The sequence below is a fragment of the Rhinopithecus roxellana genome, chromosome 3 (genome assembly GCF_007565055.1).
Source record: "Rhinopithecus roxellana isolate Shanxi Qingling chromosome 3, ASM756505v1, whole genome shotgun sequence".
Classification (NCBI taxonomy): domain Eukaryota; kingdom Metazoa; phylum Chordata; class Mammalia; order Primates; family Cercopithecidae; genus Rhinopithecus; species Rhinopithecus roxellana.
Genome location: NC_044551.1, coordinates 37,563,512 through 37,581,810, shown reverse-complemented (window position 1 = coordinate 37,581,810; position 18,299 = coordinate 37,563,512). Strand labels below are relative to the sequence as shown.

Below are 18,299 nucleotides of genomic sequence, written 5' to 3'. Positions count from 1 at the left end.
AAAGGAAATAAAAGCTGGTTTGTTTTTTGGTTCAATTCTCTGCCTTGAAGACATTAGATCTTAAAAGCTGTAACCTACTGCTCACCTTAGCCCAGAAAAGATTTGTCACACTGTTCTCCAACCCGGCCCCTTTTTCCTCTTAAAAAGGAACCAGCAGTTGGCAATACATAAGGAGACAAACACAATTAAACCCCAAAGAAAAAAAAATCCCACAGCCCTTCCATTTCAATTAGAATCAGCGGCTGTTGGAAATGGGCAAATTTAGAGCTGTAATACCAACGGAAACAGTGAATTCTCAATTGTGATCAAAGGCTTCATTTAGCAGGCTGAAAAGCAAGCATGAGCTTAATTGAACAAGAGAGAGATCGCCTCCAAAGCAGCCAGGCATAATCAAATAGCATTGAAAAATATAATGCCTCAGATGGAGAGGAATTAGCCCTAGGTTCCAAATGCCCTCGCCTGACCTATAGATCCCAGCTTCAGGGGAGAGAGACCTCAGCGGTTACCTGGTCCAACTTCCCATCTTATTCACTTTAGGCCAGGAATTTCAAAATCTTTGGCTGTAGTGCACAGTTCGAAATATATTTTACACCCAACCCAGTGTACAGGCACCAACTATAGATGAATCTCTTTAAGTAAAAGCTTCACATTATGATATGTATTTTTTTGATGTGTGAAGTACCTGCTCTTTTTTCCTGTTTTTCAGTGCTCAAGAGCTGTGGAATTGATTTCAAGACCCACTAATGGGCCATGACCCATAGTTTGAAAAACACTGTGTTAGATCATCCCACTTAAGTGCACAACCAGCCCCTTCATCTTACAGGTAAGAGAGATAGACATTAAACAAATGATCACACAGTTACATATCTAAAAGGACAAATTGAAGTGAAAGTAAAAAGGAAGAACAAGGATGTGACGGAGATAACAGGGGGGACTATTTTGGACCAGAAGGATGGCTGGAATGAGTCAGGAAAAGTCTCTCTTGAAAGATACTTTAAGCTGGGACTAAACAATGAATATAGAGTAGCCAGGCAAAAAAAAGAAAGAGGGGTCTCTTTAAACATCTCTTGTTCTGGGAAATGTACGGTTATCTATGGTAACCTCACATGGTAATAGCAGCAGTAGCAGCAGCAGCAGCATCTGCCCAACCCAGATTCATCAAGTTTTACTACTGTCAGAAGCTGAGCCAAGTGCTTCACAAGGCTACTGGAGCTTAAGGGAACTTACTGCCTGGTTTGAATCCCACCTCCACCCTTTACAAGGTATCTGATTTGGGGCCAGATAGTTCAGTTTTCTCATCTGTGGAGAAGGGATTATTCATCGTGTATGCCTCATCACATTGTTACTAGGATTAAATGAGTTAACACAAGTTAAGGGGCTTAGAACAATTCCTGGTGCACATGGTAAGTACAAAATAAATTGCTAAATAAGGGGATGTGGACTTGAAATCTTCAACAACTTGCTTCAGGCAAGCACCACCTGTCTATTGGCACCAGAAAAGAAACCCATTTGCCATCCCTGAACTAGCTGGTTTCCAAGAGGTATTTTGGTTTATTTTGTTTTTTCCATAACAGTATTACAAACCTAGTGGGACAGAGGGCTGAAGTCCTAAACTCTGCAGAGACCTACAGACAAAGGAGACAAGGAGAAAGGGAATGAGTCTGATTCCCTGCTCCTAATTGCCATCTCAGGGCCTGCATTCACCACTATTCTCTCTCCTGCCTGATGAATTTCCCAGTTCAGCACCAAGGATACAGTTGATTTCTCCAGAGAACTATAATAATGAAATTACAGTATATTTACTTGATGCAGAAAACCTCTGGATAGATAGTAAATTAGTGGCCTCACAATGTTGAAAAATCTTCAAGCTTTCAAGAGGCCTAAACAGATCCAAAATGCCAGGTTCAAGTCACATCAATAATTAAAATTAAATTATCATGCTGAACTGAAAGTCATCTCCAATATAACATTTTTAAAAATGGTTCTCCAAAGAAGAACTCTATCTTGGCTTCAGGGAGGCATCTATCATACACCCATGGAATCAGAGACAAAAAAGCAAGCTGTGTCCGTTGTGCATATGCTACAGCTAATTCCCCAGGATGGGCAAGAACAGAGAGGCTCGGCAGGGCATACAAAAACACTCATTGCTGGGGAGAGGCAATTAAAAATGAGGAGCAAACCTGATATTTGTAGGTTTACTGTTTACATCCATCTTCCCAATTTGCCCACTCATTGTCTCTGCAAAGTAGGAAAGGCTGAGATTTTCAGTCCCATTATGCAGATGAGGAAACTGAGGCTTTTAGTGGTGTAGTGGCTGGAGTCAAGACACATGGCCAGTAAGTGGTGCAGATGGGATGAATATTCATCCTGAAGTAAAGGAAAGATAGGGAGAATGGAAAGAAGTAGAAAAAAGGAAATTGGCATGCCTGTCTTAATAGCAGATGATATAAAATTCGAACACAAAAGACATGTTTGGGACAACTCAGCAAATTCACACAAAAAGAGTAGTTATTAAAATTATGCTTGTGCCTATGCACTCTTGGAAGATGCTTATGATGCTATTATACTGCTATTAATGTAAAAATACTTACCGTTAGCCAAAACTTTACCATGAGCTAAAGACCTGTCTAAACACTTTATATGAATTAAGAATCCTCCATTTAATCCTTATAAAAACTTTACAAGGTAGAAGCTATCATTTTATAGTCGAGACACCCAAGTTCAGAGAAGTAGGTTATTTGTGAAACACACACAGCTAGTGAGTCTAGGTCTGATGGCCACGCCCAAACCCCTAGTCACTTCAATATGCTGTCTTCCTAGAGACCGGGTGGAAAGAGGTGAGCATTAGTTGCACCAAGCTGTAGCAAATGGATGACTCCATATCAACCAAGTATTAAACTGAATGCACACAGTTCCGACGTGCCCCAGCAGGCCCCCTTATTGAGCTAATGAAATGGTAACTTCTGTTATTTACTTGACAAATATTTATTAAGCACCGACTATGTGTCAAGCCCTGTGCTAACACTAGGAATATAGCAGTAAGTGCATCAATAAAACTGTCTGCCCTCATGAAATTTTCACAGGGTACAGGAGCAGATAAAAACAAAACAAGTGATATAAATATTATGTTAGCTGGTACCAAGTGCTGCAGAGAAAATTTAAGCAGGAATGGGAGATAGGAAGAAATTTTTAAAGAAGGATGCCCAGGAAAGGCCTCACTGAGAAAGGTGATCTTTGGGTAATGTCTTGAAACAGATGATGCAGTGAGCTGTGTTGATATCTAGGGAAAGAACATTCTAGATAAAAGGAAAGCAAGAGCAATGCCTCTGCAGTGGGAACAATACAGAAGAGCAGGTGGCTGGAATGGAGTTTTGAAGGAAATGAGGTCAGAGGACACGGGACCAGGACATGTGGGGCCCAAGGGGCCATTATTAGGACTTGGGCTGTGAGTGAGATGGGAGCCATTGGAGGTTTCGCAGAGGAGTGAGAAGATCTAATATCCAACTCATCTTTATATGATAACTCCGGTTGCCATTTAGACAACAGATTCAATGGGCAAGGGTGGGAGTAGGGAGACCAGTAGGGAGGTGAGAGGTGATGGCAGCTCATTACTAATGATTATTATGATATGAGCATGATTCTTTACTTTTTACCAGTACCTTAATATAAATTATTTCACTTAATCTCCACTTAAAGAAAAGGAGACTATGGCTTGTTGAAGTGACTTGCTATGTGGTTTGCTTAAAGTCCTTCAGCAAGTTAGTGGCAGAGCTGAATCTTAAATCTGGAATGTTTTTACTTCTCATGCAGTTCTCAAGTCCCATCTGATCTTCATCTCCCACGCAATTGCCTTGCCTCTCTGACTTCTGTGGGCTCAGATGATATCCAATTGACCGTCATGGCCAGCCAAAGATCCTGACTATAAATATCACTGATAAGTATCTGGTAACCAGCAGACAGGTGGCAGAACCCACACATCACAAGGAACAGAATCCAAAAAAGGAAAAGTCATCATCAAGCTCTGTCCTCACAAGGGCATGAGCCTCCTGAGCAACGCATAACAGGAAAGGAGGGCAGGGGGCTCTTAGAATGTCAACTGATGTTTATTCAGCACTTTTGTATGCTCAGAACAATATTAGATACCATTTCAGAAAAAGAAAGGAAGAAAATTCGCTGTTGTCAAGGAGATTGTAATTCAGTGGGGAAAGAAGACACGCACTTGTGGGTAAGAAAGACAACGCAACTGAGCAGATGAGGTGTCACACACAGACCGAGTGCTCAGGGTTTCAGAGCTCAAGGAGTTCTGTGAAGGTTGTGGAGATTAGACAAGTCTCCAGGGAAGGGGAGGAAAAAATCTTGAGAAAGAAAACTTCTGGATCTTTTCCAAAGGTAGTCACCAAATTCTATAATCTGAGTGCTTCTAACCATCTCAGGAAAGCCTTCAAACATCGCCTACAGTCTTGGTGTGCCACACAGGCTTAGTGGGTCTATGTTTACTTTCCACATTGCTTTGCCCCTTTGAGGGTTCGCAAACATACATGCCACCGGAAGAAGGATTTTAATCATGAAGGCCAAGAAGTTGAAGCCAAGCAAGGCTCCTTACAAGATGGCCAATAGGGAATTTAAAACATCCAAGGTAGGATGGTCTCTAGTGACTGTCTAGTCCAGGGATCAAAAAACTATGGCCCACGGGCTGGCCTCTTGTTTTATTAAAACACAGCCATGCTCTTTCATTGACATATTGTCTATGGCTGCTTTCACACTAGAACAGCAGAGATCAGTCATTGCAGCAGAGACTGCGTGGCCTTCGGATTCTAAAATTATTTATTTTCTGGCCCTTTAGGAAACACCTGCTGACCCCTGTTCTAGTTCAACTCCTTTATTCTAGAGGCATGAAAACAGAAGCCCAGAGAGGTTAAGAAAATTGGCCAAGGTTATTGGGTGAGTTCAAGTGTTGTCCAGCCTAGAATAGGAAAAGTAAAGTGAGAATAGGTCATCCTTCATTCATTTGGTTATGCACTCAACAATTTTTTTATCATCACCGTGGGCCAGGCACTGGGTAGGAATACAGTGCATAATACAGATAAAGCTCCTGCCCTCTGGGTTCCTCTTTGAGGGAGGAGGGGAAAGACATTTTAAAAAGTGAAGAAAATAACTACAAAGTATGCATACTGCTATAAAAGAAACTAACAGAGGGAAGGGACAGGATGTAAATTGCAGAAGAGAGGGAAATATTTTAGACAGGGAATCAGGAAAGACCTTTCTGAGGAGGTGATGTTAGAACTGGGCAGTGAGTGATAAAAGCCATGAAGAGTAGGTGGAAGGGCATTCATGCAGAGGGAATAGCAACTGCAAAGTCTCTGAGGCAGCAACGAGCGTGGCATGTACAGGGAACAGCAAGTAGGTGCATATGGCCAGAGAAGGGTGATAAAGGACAAGAGTGGTATGAAGTGAGGGCAGAGGTGAGCCAGTTCCTGTGGGTGGTGGCGACTATCTTCTGAGCATATTTTTACTGCAGTTACATCATCACCATCATTTTCATCATCCCCATAATGAGGTTCTAGGAAGCCCAGGAAGGGAACATGTGGTACCTATATTTGCATGCTGTAGAAAGCAGTGCTGGGTATAGTTCCCTCCTAGCCAGGGGCTGCATAGCACTTTCAATGATTGTAAAAGCATAATTCACCTTCCTCAGACCATGAGACAGACAGCCACTAGTTAGTCATTTGGAGTCTTCAACACCTGGATTTGAATCCCTACTCTTCCTGACCTTGCACAAGTAGCTTACGTGTTTCTGAGCCTTCAGTAAATGGAGGTAATTGTACCTACTTCCTTGGGTTGTGAGAAGAATTAGATAAGACAAAGTGGGTAGAGCTTAGCCTTTGCTCAGTGCTTGGTACATGCTCAACAATTTGATAAGTATTTATCATTATTAGCGGGATACGCACTAGTAGAACTTGCTACTGCATCTCAATCTTTGTGTGCCAAAGACACAGAAATTTCTCACTGCTGTCAAGTTGTCAAATACATGGGTAGAAAAACCAAATTCCAGAGAAGCCAAATGACCAGCCCAAGGCAATTAAGGAGAAGGGTCACATGATGACTCGGCCCTTCAGGGCCCACCCAACTGCTCACTACATTTCACCAACACAGCAGCCTGAGTTGTACTTTGACCATTCACCTCCAAGCAAATACCACTGTACTTTGAAAACAAGGGTGAGAAGGGACCAAAGAAGTCCTTTGAACAGCCCTGCAGCATTCAAAAGAGTCCTTATAATGTACCTGCTATATATCACGGGTACAAAGACGAATGGTCCGTGCTCACTGTACCCTTGAGGAATTCACAGGCTTGTGGAGAAGACAGTTATAAAATTATAATCTTGAGGGTAATCTGCCTATCAAATGGAATAATTTACTCAGCTCAGGGAGTCAGGGACAGGAACCAGAGAGAAAGTGACACCTGAGCTGACTCTTGAAAGGTACTGAGTAAACCAGAAGGAGATTGGCTTGGCTGAGCAGAGAGTGGTAAGACTGAAAAGCACAGCTCATGGTGGGCCTAAACCCCTGAACCAAGGAGCTTGGCTTGACGGGCAAAAATGAGGCATTGAGCAGGAAATAACCTGCTCAGAGTGACATTTGACAAGGTCACTCTGGGTGCAGGCTACAAGGATGTGAGGGAGCAGGACCAGAAACAGAACAACCAGTTCTGAGCCTACATTGCAAGTTGAGGCAAGAAGCAACAAAGACCTGAGCTATAACCATAAGGGAGGGGAAGGAAAGAAGAGACCGATTCTGGAGCCTCTGGTGAGGAGAATCTGCACCATGTAGTGATAGCGGGACGCTAAGACAAACAAGAGAGAAAAGAGGCAACTGCTGAGCTGGGTCTGCCTTTCACCAAGTGGGGAAATGAAGAGAAAGGGTAGGTGGGAGCAGGGAAGGAAGGCAGAGTTCATCACAGAAAAAGAAGCAATCAAGCATGGTGCTTTCCAATGATTTTTTTTTTCTTTTTTCTTGGTGATAATACTTCCAAACTTCTGTGACAAAAACCAGATGAAATGAGAGATGCCCCAGGTGAAGGGGAGGAAGGAACAGAGGCCATTCCTCTCCTCACAGACCCCAGAGAAATGAGAGCCATTCAACTCCTTGGATCTTTGATCTGATGAAGTGGAAGCTGAGTTCTTAAGACCAGGAGAATGCAGTTTGAAAATTGCTGCTGTAAAGAAAAAAACAAATCATTCCATTAAAAAGTGGGCAACTGATATGAATAGATATTTCTCAAAACAAGATATACAAATGGCCGAAAAATGTATGAAAAGATACTCAAAATTACTAATCATTAGGGAAATGCAAATTAAAACCACAATGAGACACCACCTCACTCCAGCCAGAACGGCCATTATTAAAAAGGCAAAAAACAATAGATGTTGGCATAGATATGGATGTGGTGAATATGAAATGCTTATACACTGCTGGTGGGAATGTAAATTAGTACAACTGGAAAACAGTACAGAGATTTCTCAAAGAAATAAAAGCAGATCTAACATTCCATCCAGCAGTTCCACTACCGGGTATCTATCCAAAGGAAAAGAAGTCATCATATCAAAAAGACACCAGTACACATATGTTTATTGCAGCACAATTCACGGTTGCAAAGATATGGAACCAGCCTAAGTGCCCAACAAGTGATGAGTGGATAAAGAAAACATGGGCTGGGCATGGTGGCTCACTCCTGCAATGCCAGCACTTTGGGAGGTTGAGGCCAGCAGATTGCTTGATCCCAGGAGTTCAAGACCAGCCTGGGCAGCATGGTGAAATCCTCATCTCTACCAAAAATACAAAAAAAAAAAAAAAAATTAGCCGCATGTGGTGCCATGCACCTGTAGTCCCACCTACTTGGGAGGCTGAAGTGGGAGGATCCCTTGGGCCCAGGAGGCGGAGGTTGCAGTGAGCTGAGATTGCACCACTGCACTCCAGCCTGGGTGACAGAGCAAGGCCTTGTCTCAAAAAACAGAAAGAACTAAAAAAGAAAATGCAGTATATGCACACCATGAAATACTATTCAGCCATACAGAAGAATGAAATAATGTCCTTTGCAGCAATCTGGAGATAGTGGCTATCATTCTAAGTGAGTAACTCAGGAATGGAAAAACAAACACCGCATGTTCTTACTTATAAGTGAGAGCTAAGCTATGGGTACACAAAGGCAAACAGAGTGGTATAATGGACATTGGAGTCTCAGAAGCAGGGCTTTGGAAAGTGGGTGAGGGATAAAAACTGCATAGTGGGTACAAGGTACACTACTTAGGTGATAGGTGCACTAAAATCTTAGGCTTCACCACCATACAATTCATCCATGAAACCAAAAACCACTTGTACCCTTACAACTTTTGAAATGTTTAAAAAGAAAAAGAAAGGAAAAGTAACCTTGTGGTGTGTGAGCCTACAGGAGGCCACAGAGGAAAGGGCCAGGAGCCAAGAGCAATTGCAACAAATCCAAACTAGAACGAGGGCTTTGGGACCATTTTCCACCCTCCACTACCCAATAGCATATAGTCCATCTTCTATCCCTCCTCACAAAATTATGAAAGTGATAAGACCCAGATCTACATTACAAAAGAGGCCAGAGCTTTGGCCCTCTCTGCCCCATCTCTGTAATGGTTCTGTTCCTGAACAGGACCTTGCCAGCCTTTCCCTTCTACTTCCCCAGGCCCACCTTGTTGACTGAAACCACCCCAGATCCCACAACAGTCTGGACCCCTCCGCCGGCCCAGCCACCCCAGCACAGACAGCATGAGAGCTGCTGCTGTGTCTCTGCTACCACTATTCCAGGCTGCCTTTCTGTTTTCCCTAGGCCTGATTATTGTAAGCTGCCTCTGAGGCCCCCACAGGGCTGGGCCCATTGTTATCTCCTATGCACAGTCACCGCCTTGTTAAAAGGCAATCAGAGGAACTGACTTAAATAAATGTTAACACCCTCAATGTGAAGTCTGGCAATTAAAACTCCTCCCCAGGAACTCTGAAACAGGCCTGTGGAAAATCCCCCATCTTAATAAGCTCCTATCATCAGAGGACACTGAGAGAAAGCAGGGATAAGAAGGAGGCATTAAAACTTTCAAAGGGGAGGGAAGCAACCACGAAAGGCACCTTCCTCTGTTTCTCATCCCTCCCTCAGGGCATCCCACTCCAGGCCAATTTCATCCAACAGGTCTGAGAAGCAAAAACAGGCAGTCAGGAAGGCCGCAGGGATCATCTTGTTCAGTGGTGTTTAGATTTTTGGTGCATTAGACTCACTTGGAGGGCTCCTTAAAACACAGATTGCCAGCGTTTAGTTTCTGATTCAGTGGATCTGGGGTAGGGCCTGAGAATTTGCATGTCTAGCAAGTACTCAAGTGCTGCTGCCACTAATGGTTCAGGGACCACAGTTTGAGAACCACTGATCTAGCCCAATACTGTCATATTACAGATGGAGAAACTGAGGCCCAGAGAGATAGGAACTTGTTAGCACACCCCATCTGAAAGGATCAAAGCAAATCTCTTGAGAGCAATTCCCAATTGTATGTTTTAAATTCTTTTTTTCTCCATAGAATTTAAAACATTGTGTTTATCAACAGTCATCACCATTGTCACCATTATCCTGAAATGAGACCTGTGATGTCAAAGGAAGAAATAGTTGGTAGTTGGCATGCCAAGTAACAGGACAGCCTGCCTCATCAATACACAGGAAGCCAAATTGGAAAAGAGTTCTCCTAAGTGAGTTCTTTGACAAGATTTCGTTTCTTTCTTCTTCCTTTAGATCACATTAGAGGCAGGTTAGATTAGATTTAGGTCCAAATTGGATTTCAGGGCCCTTAGACATCATTTAGTCCCCTGATCACCCAAACAAAAACACATGCCATCCTATTATTCTTATCACTTATTAGTGTCTGAAATTCATACTTATTTGTTTTCTTGCTTCCCACAATCTCCTCCACTAAAACCCATGTTCATGAGAGAATGGATATTCTCAGTGCTTGGCACTTACAGGCTTTTAATAATTATTTGTTGATTAACTAACTGAATGAGAACCATATTAGCTAGGAAAGGATTCATTAATCTGACGAATTTATTGACATTTGGCAGGGATTTGAGTCCTGAGGCTACATAGTCTGAGAAAGATGTGATCAGGTAGAAGGCAGGAAGTTTACCCTGGCACCAAGATCCCAAGAGGCAGCAGAAAAAAATGTTGTCACAATGGAAAAGAGATTCTAAGGGCCAATCCCAGCCACTGTCCCTTACCCCCGCAACACACACACAAGCTCTCACACATATTTTCACACATGCCCCACACTCTGCCTCCCAAGAAAAACAGCTTAGCAGCGGAGCTATCCAAATCACACCATAAAGATCCCAGACAGGGGGAAAGATCATCCATTATAATTACCATGTAGGAGCTTTCATATGGCACCCTGCTAAGAGCAAGGAAGCAAGACAGATCAGAACAGACAGCTTATTAAATTATCCAGTGCATCAACTCAATGAACATTTCCAAATGGTTTTCTTTTCCTCTTTTTTTTCTATCCATGAGTTTTTAATGTTTGCTCTCCTTTCTCCACTGTTTAGGATTCCTCTTAGGTGTTCGGATCTCTACTTTCCTTCTGCTGGCTGCTGTCTCTTATCATCCACCTTCCTGAATCATTCACATAGTGTGGAAGATACAGCATGTCATGTTGCAGAGTGGACTCAGCTTTTGAAGTTAGAAGACCCACGTTTGGTCTTGGTTCTTCTGTGTGATCCTGGGCATGCTATGAACTTGCCTGAGCTGTAGGTTCCTTAAAGTCAAAATAAGGGTGATAGCACAACTCAGTTTGGGGCAGAGATTAGAGGGGATGATATATAGCAGCCCACTTTCCAAATTGCCAAAAGAGGAACAAGTGTGAGCTGCCAGGACTATGTCAGACTATGCCAGGACTATGTCAGATGGATTTTTGGCCTTTGTCTAAGGCACAAAGTCATTTGGCAAGTGCTAGGAAGAGGTCCTCTGCCTCCGGATAGCTCTACAGAAATGCACCACGCAAGAGCTTTCAAATTGATTAGCAAATATCCACCTTGAAAATGCAAATAGACAGGTGAAAAAACACATCTGTCTCCCTTCCAGTCATCCTCACTTTAGTGTGAATCTGATTAAAAGCATTCGTTTCCATGAAAGGGCTAAATGAGCCCTGCCTGGATGAAAGAATGAATCATCTGGTAGAGTTTGGGCAAGCAGGAAGGAAATGTTCGAGCCTGGGAATACTACAAAAGTGAGTTTGTTAGAATCTGGGTGGCTATAAAGAGAAGTGAAATTCTCTAAGCCCCAGTTTCCTCATCTGTAAACGGAAGGTAATAGTACCTACCTAGAGTCATTATTAGAATTAAATAAGATAAAGTATGAACCACTTAGCATAAGCATAGCACAAAAAAGAACTTAGTGAAACTTAACTACCACTACAGTTACTAAGAGTAGTATTATTATTATAATAACATTTATTTTTATTACTACTACTACTAGCTGTCAATAAGCAGCATATGGCCCTCTGAACCTTGTTTGGAAAGATGCCTGTCTTTCAAAGCCTCTTTTGTGTCATTAATCTATTGCTGTTTAATAAAGCACCTCAAACTTGATGGCCTAAAACAACCATCATTTATTTTGCTCATGAATCCGTAATGTAGGCAGGACCTAGGGGAAGGGCTTACTTCTGCTACATATGGCATCAGCTGGGGGAGCTCATCTGAAGACTAGAGGATCTAGTTTCAAGATCACTCACTTACACTGCTTAAAAAAAATAATGGTGCTACCTCTTGGCTGGGACCTCAGCCAAAGATATGGGTTTCAGTTCCTCTTAATGAGTTGATTGGACTTCTAAACAGCATGGTGACTGGGTTGCAAGAGGGATCTTCTCAGTAAGATAAAAGAACATGGCATTTTTATGATTTAGCCTCAGAAGTCACATTATGTTCCTTCCTCTGTACTCTGTCTATCCAGGCAGTCACAAAGATGCACCCAAGTTCAAGGGGAGGGGACACAGACCCTACCTCTTCATGTAAGAGTGTTAAGATTCTAGAAAAACATGTGGGATGGAAAATATTGTTGCAGCCTTCTTTAGAAAATCTGCCATACCTCTCAGGAAAGTCTTCCTGAATTCTTCACCCTCACCAGTTACATGACCTCCTTTGGTATCCAACTTTCTTGTACCACTCACATTACCCTGAAATGTTCAGCACGGTCTTTCTATTTTCTCAGTATCCAAAATAAATGGCATGGAGATGGTGGCAGAAAAACGAAATAGAGATGCTTTACAATTTGATCTTGCTATCACTGTTTGGACACAGACAGCTCTGGAATATACTTTTATTCATTTAGAACCTTTAAACCTCTCAATTTCCTCATCTATGAAACAAGGAATAATAGTAATGACACCTCAATGAATTTTTTGAGAAAATTATATTAAGCACATCTAACTTCATGAAGCACTTAACTTACATTAGTAAACCTGGCTTTTAAGAGTTAGCACAAAAATGTTAGCTATTATACCACTAAGTTGGGATTTGTGACAATTCATACAGAAAATAGATTTTTCTTACCTTTAGAACTTCTTTGTGTTATAATAGTGAAAATTAAAGGTAGAGAAAATGTCAGGGAATGAAGCAGGGAGGAAAGATATCTTAAATATTTATGGCACGGCTCTTTTAAGCCTTTCACGTAGAGGAGGTGGGGCTTGTATGGCATCCTCTAAGCCGAGTCCATTTTGGAGAAGTAGTGGAAGGGTGGAAGAGCATGAATGAGTTAAGAAAACTGGGCCGGTCTGAAGCGTCTGAAGGAGTCGCATCAAGGAAAGAGTGCCCTGCCATGCCCAGCCAGACCACACAAAGAAGAAGATGACATTTCAGATGCCCTTCAGCTCAGCAAGTCTCTACTCCTCCATTAGCAGAGGTTCTTTGTCACAAAGAGAACCTCTTAAGCCACAAAGGGAGCTTAATGGAAAGGTGTTGGAATGTTCAAGAAGAAAGGAGATGGGCTGGCTCCAGGGGCCTGGGCAGCAGGGAAGGCTGTGTGGGCCTTCTTACCAGAACATTGCCATGGAATGGGATTTGACTCCAGGGACCACCACGATCAGAGCCTTTCCACTCCAAGTTTCCAATTCCCAATGTCTTACCCTGGGTTAATCAGTTATGGCAACGGGAGCAGGATCCCACAGGATGGGAGTGGCTGCTGTTAGCTCACCCTACATAAAGAGACAACTGTAGAGAAAGAAAACGAGGCAGACTTGACAAAGAGAAGCAGCAGTGGGCAGGGAGCCCTGACATAAAAAAGGTCCTGGCCAGCCTCCTCCTCCCTCTCCATTGTCACAAAAACTGCTCTGCACTGGGTGGTGCGATGGAGTTTCAGAGAATGTAAAAAGCAAAATGTGTTTATTATTCATCTATCATGTGCCAGACAGTGTGTTTAGCGCTACAGATACAGAAACGAACGGACACTCCATTTCACAGCACGGGATATACTTAGTGGTTAAGAGCCCCCAACTGGGAATGACAAAGATCAGTGTTCAAATTCCAGTTCTACCCCTTATGCATTGTGTAAATTTGGCCCTGTTTCCTCAAGCTACAGTGAAGACTGGCTAATAATTGTGCCTACCTTACAGGTCATTATAGTTCATTACAAGGATTTAACAAGAGAAGGTAGACAGCCCTCACGCGATGCCTTATACCTAGTGAGCACTGAACATACTTGACTGTAACAAAAAAAAAAAAAAAAAAAGGACTTCCCTGCCAACTTTACCTGTCAGTGCTAGAAGAGACTGTATATTCTTATTCCAGGGTATAGGCAGATGTCCTGCCCATTGGGATCCAGCCCCACAAACACCAGAATCACCTAGGAAACCAGTTAACAGTGCAATCCCCAGCCTTGCTCCCAGATTGTCTGTTTCAGGACATCAGGAGAAAAGTCTGGAATCTACATTTAAAGCTTCCCCTCACAATCTAAGTGATTTTAATACACAGATATTATGAGTACCAGTGCTCTAGACTAGAAAATTCTGTTACTTAAAGGCAAGGAAACTGACAACGATGGAAAGAAAACAATTCGACTTAAGATGCCACAATGAGAATTACTGGGCAAATTAGTTTTCTATTGTTGTGTAACAAATTGCCACAGACTTAGTGGCTTAAAACAATATGGTAAAACTATTTTTTCCTAGTTTCTGTAGGTCAGAAGTCTAGGCATAAGATGGCTGAGCCCTCTGCTCTTTGGTCCCAAAAGGCTGAAATTAAGGTGTTGGGCTGCCATCCTTTCTACAGCTCAAGGATCCTCTTTCAAGCTCTCATGGTTGTAGGCAGAATTCCATTTCTTGGGGTTATAGGACTAAGGGCTCTGTTTCATGCTGGTTATCAGCCAGGGGTCACTCTCAACTCCTAGAGGCACTCTCCAGCCTTACCATGTGGTCCCCTCCATCTCTAAAAGCCAACAATGGAGAATCTTCTCACATTGAGTCCTCCTCATGTTCTCTCATGAATCTCCCACTGTTCTCGTCTTTAACCTCTAGACTCAGATGTAAAGGGCCGATATGTAGTTCGGTGAGGCCCACCCATTTGATTAACTCAAAGTCAACCAGTTAGTACCCTTTATAACAGCGACACAATCCCTTTTGCTGTACTCCATAACGTAACCCTGGGAGTGACAGCCTGTGATAATCCAAGTTTTGTCTACATTCAAGGCAAGGAGAATTTACAAGGGTGAGGGTCATGGGAGGTCATCTTAGAATTCTGCCTACTACACAGGGAATATAATCTAAAACTTAGACAAAACACAGCTTGTCAGTCATGCAGAAGTCACCACCCCTTACATTACAGCAATAGCTTCCTAACTCCTAAATGAACATTTGTACCTCCAAACCAAATAATACAAGAAAAGCTCATCAATGTAAGATGTAGCTTATAACTGTTATTTCAAAGCATTCTAAGCATGTAGGCTGTCGACAAATTGAACAGACACTTTCTTTGGTGTATCTAGGTAAAAAAATGACAGTTGAGCTTACTCACCAACCCTGGCCTGTGTCCAAAAAACACAACTGAAATGGAACTTAAACTGACCATCCAAGTCAACCACTCACAAAATCAAGCACTCAAACAGAAACAGATAGGAATGACAAAGGAACCTAACCTAGTACAGGTTGAGTTTATTTTGTCTGAAATGCTTAAGACCAGGAGCATTGCAAATTTTGGATATTTTTTATTTTGGAATGTTCACATTATTACTGGTCTCCCTAATCTGAAAATACTCCCATGAACATTTCCTTTGAGCATCATGTCAGAATTCCACAAGTTTTGAATTTTGGAGCATTTCAGATTTCAGATTTTTGAAGTAAGGATACTCCATCTGTACCTCCTGTGTACTTAGCACAATCTTTGTACATTATCTTATTTAAGAGTTAAGACAGTCTCATGAAATAGACATTATTATTCCTATTATAAATAAAGAATATGAGATCTTTGGGGGGAAAAAATTACAAGTAGTAAGAAGTAGCACCAGGATCAAACCTAGGTCAGGTCAGTCTCACTTCAAACTACATATTCTATCCACAGATCCAATATTAAAAAATGTTGGTTATTTTCTCTATTACCTCAACCATACAATATATTTTTAAGACAAACAAAAAATCTACACCAGCAAAACAAGGCAGTGTCCCTCATGCAGTCTTAAAAAATAATGAGAGCTACATTTTGTTCCTGCCCCAAGTAAAACTAAATCTTTCCAACAGTGTCAGATGTATTACTAATTACACAATTACATTATGCAGTCGTGCTTGTAATAAAATTCTTGGAGTGCTTTTAGTAAATTCAACTTTGGAGAAAATAATGACTTGCTTTAGAATTATTTACTAAATTAAGCAATTCTTTACTCAACATTGTTTTTAATAATTCAAGTACAGGATGTTTTATTATGAACATTTTCTAAAACAAGTTTAAAAATAATTTCACTTTTATGAGTATGAGCATGGTTGTTCCAGTAAGGTATTTTTAAAAAATATTTAATATTCCTGTTTTGCCAGACAGTGAAAGGTTTTTCACACTTTCCATGATTCTTTCAACTGGAATGCATCTCCCTCCTGCCCCCAGGGCTGACAGAGTTGGGGAAGAAAAGCCACAATGTCATTTATATCACTCAGCAGGTTACCACAGACGTTTGCAAATTCTTGGGAGGAAGGGGAAATAAAGATGCCATGACAGAAGTTTTTCTCCCATTTCCAAAGACAGTTACAACCTTTCCCATCCCACACGGTCTTCTGCAATGTGATTTTGCCCCCCAACCCCCACCCACCCATCAGGAAGTGACATCTACTTGATCTCCTAGAATCTTGGTGGGCCTGTGACTACAAGGACCAGTAGAATATGGCAGAAGTGGTGTCAGTTCTGGAATCAGCCCTCAACCAGTCAGGTGGCTTCTGCTTCCTTTTTTTGGACCACTCAATTTTGTGATGCTCCCTCTGAGAACCCAGCCAACATGCTGTGACATGCACGACCACATGGAGAGACCCTATGGAGGCACTCTTGTCAACTGCCAGCTTCAACTGTCAGTCATGGGAGGCAACCATCTTGGATGCCCAGCCCAGTGGAGCCTTCAGATGACTGCATCCCAGCCACCATCTGACTGCAACCTCACCAGCAAGCCCACGTTAGATCCACCCAGCTGAGCCCAATCAATCCACAGAAACATGAAAGAAGATAAATTGTGGCTTTGAGTCACTGAAATTTGGGGACACTTATTATGCAGCAATAGATAACCAGATATCCCTCTTCTAATTAGTCATGTATGTGAACCAAGACCAGACTTGGCCACTAAGTGAGTAACTGTCTCCATGAAGGAACCATTAGAAATGTCCTGCTTTTCTTTGGGTCTCCATTCTCCCATCTGGGAAAAAAGAGGTAGGGCTAGATCAGGAGTCACAGTCTAGAGTCCATGATGGGTAGTCAATGGTTAGAAACAACACTTCTAAAAACGTAATGAAAGCCACACATTTACATGTGATGAAGCCACACTGGCTAACTAAAAACCAAGTTTCCTTGTTTTGGGTTGAAATTACATCAACTCGGTGTATCAGCCCTGTTCCTTCTGCTAGTCAGAAGCTGGTTAGCAGTCCCAGATGGCTTTGACAGCTAAAAATGAAATAAGGAATTGAATGGTGCTTAGTTCATGCAGTTTGTTCAGCATAGAAAAAAAATTTTCAACATGAGCTTCTCAGCTGAGAAAGGAATCCTCAAGGAAGAAAAAGATGGTAAGGCCTAGGAAACATGACCTGCAATAATACTAATGTCTCTCACATATTGACCACTTACTATGGACTAGGCCATATAGTGTGTTGAGTGTGTCACAAGTAGTGGCTCATCTGATCCTTCAAATAACCCATAAGGTCAACACTATTTTTCATTTGACATAGAAAAACTAGGCACAGAGAGGCAAACTATCGTGTAAAGCTATACAACTAGGAAACGACAGAGCCAGGATTAAAACCCATCAGATTTTAAAGTCTACATAGTACTAACTTTAAAAATATACATATAATTGTATCTAACTCAAATTAATTGACCCCCAAAATTGTTCCTTCCACCTTTCCTCCTCATAAACAATCTGTGTCAAGAAGACTGTTGGTGTTTGAATAGGAGTCCAGGCCTTGGTCATGGCATGAAGAAGTGGGATTGTGTATTTCACAGGACTGGCCAACATCACACACTGCCTTATGGGGTACAAATTGGTAGCAACCCTTTAGAAACTTGCCTCAACATTTAATAATATTGAAGATGTGACTACAGCATGTCCTAGCTCATTCTTAGGTGAAGAATGATATGCACCAGAAAACCTGATGCACGTGTAGCAAGTAGGTACTTACATGGAAGTTTATCACAGCGTGTTGGTTATGGCAAAAACTCAGAAACAACCCAAACATCCATCAACAAGAAAATTAAAAGTAACTGCAAATTATCATCATTCAAGGAATTACCACATTTTAAAATGAATCAACTAGAAATGTATGTTTCAGCATGGATGCATGCCAAAAGCAATATTAAAAGAAAAAGGTAAATTGCAAAAAGATACAGTATGACTCCATTTCTATAAAGCTATACCATATGTAAATTTTATATTCGGTTTACACGTGCATATATATGTAATAAATGTAAAAGCATTTGGGGAAGATCACAGTTAGCTCTGGGAATGGAAAAAGATGGAGAAAGGGCACAAAAAAGTCTTATTTTTATGTGTAATATTTTATTTCTCAAACTTGGTAGTA

At 41.7% G+C, this 18,299-nt stretch overlaps 1 long non-coding RNA gene across 1 annotated transcript; it reads right to left on the bottom strand.

The window, feature by feature from the left end:
* Positions 1–2,331: 2,331 nt before the first annotated feature.
* LOC115896417 lies at positions 2,332–13,877 on the bottom strand. Its single transcript, XR_004056295.1, has 4 exons — positions 13,796–13,877; positions 13,084–13,257; positions 10,421–10,666; positions 2,332–2,367 (listed from the first exon to the last, which is right to left on the bottom strand). It is a non-coding gene; the product is annotated as an uncharacterized LOC115896417 (long non-coding RNA).
* Between the last annotated feature and the right edge of the window lie 4,422 nt (positions 13,878–18,299).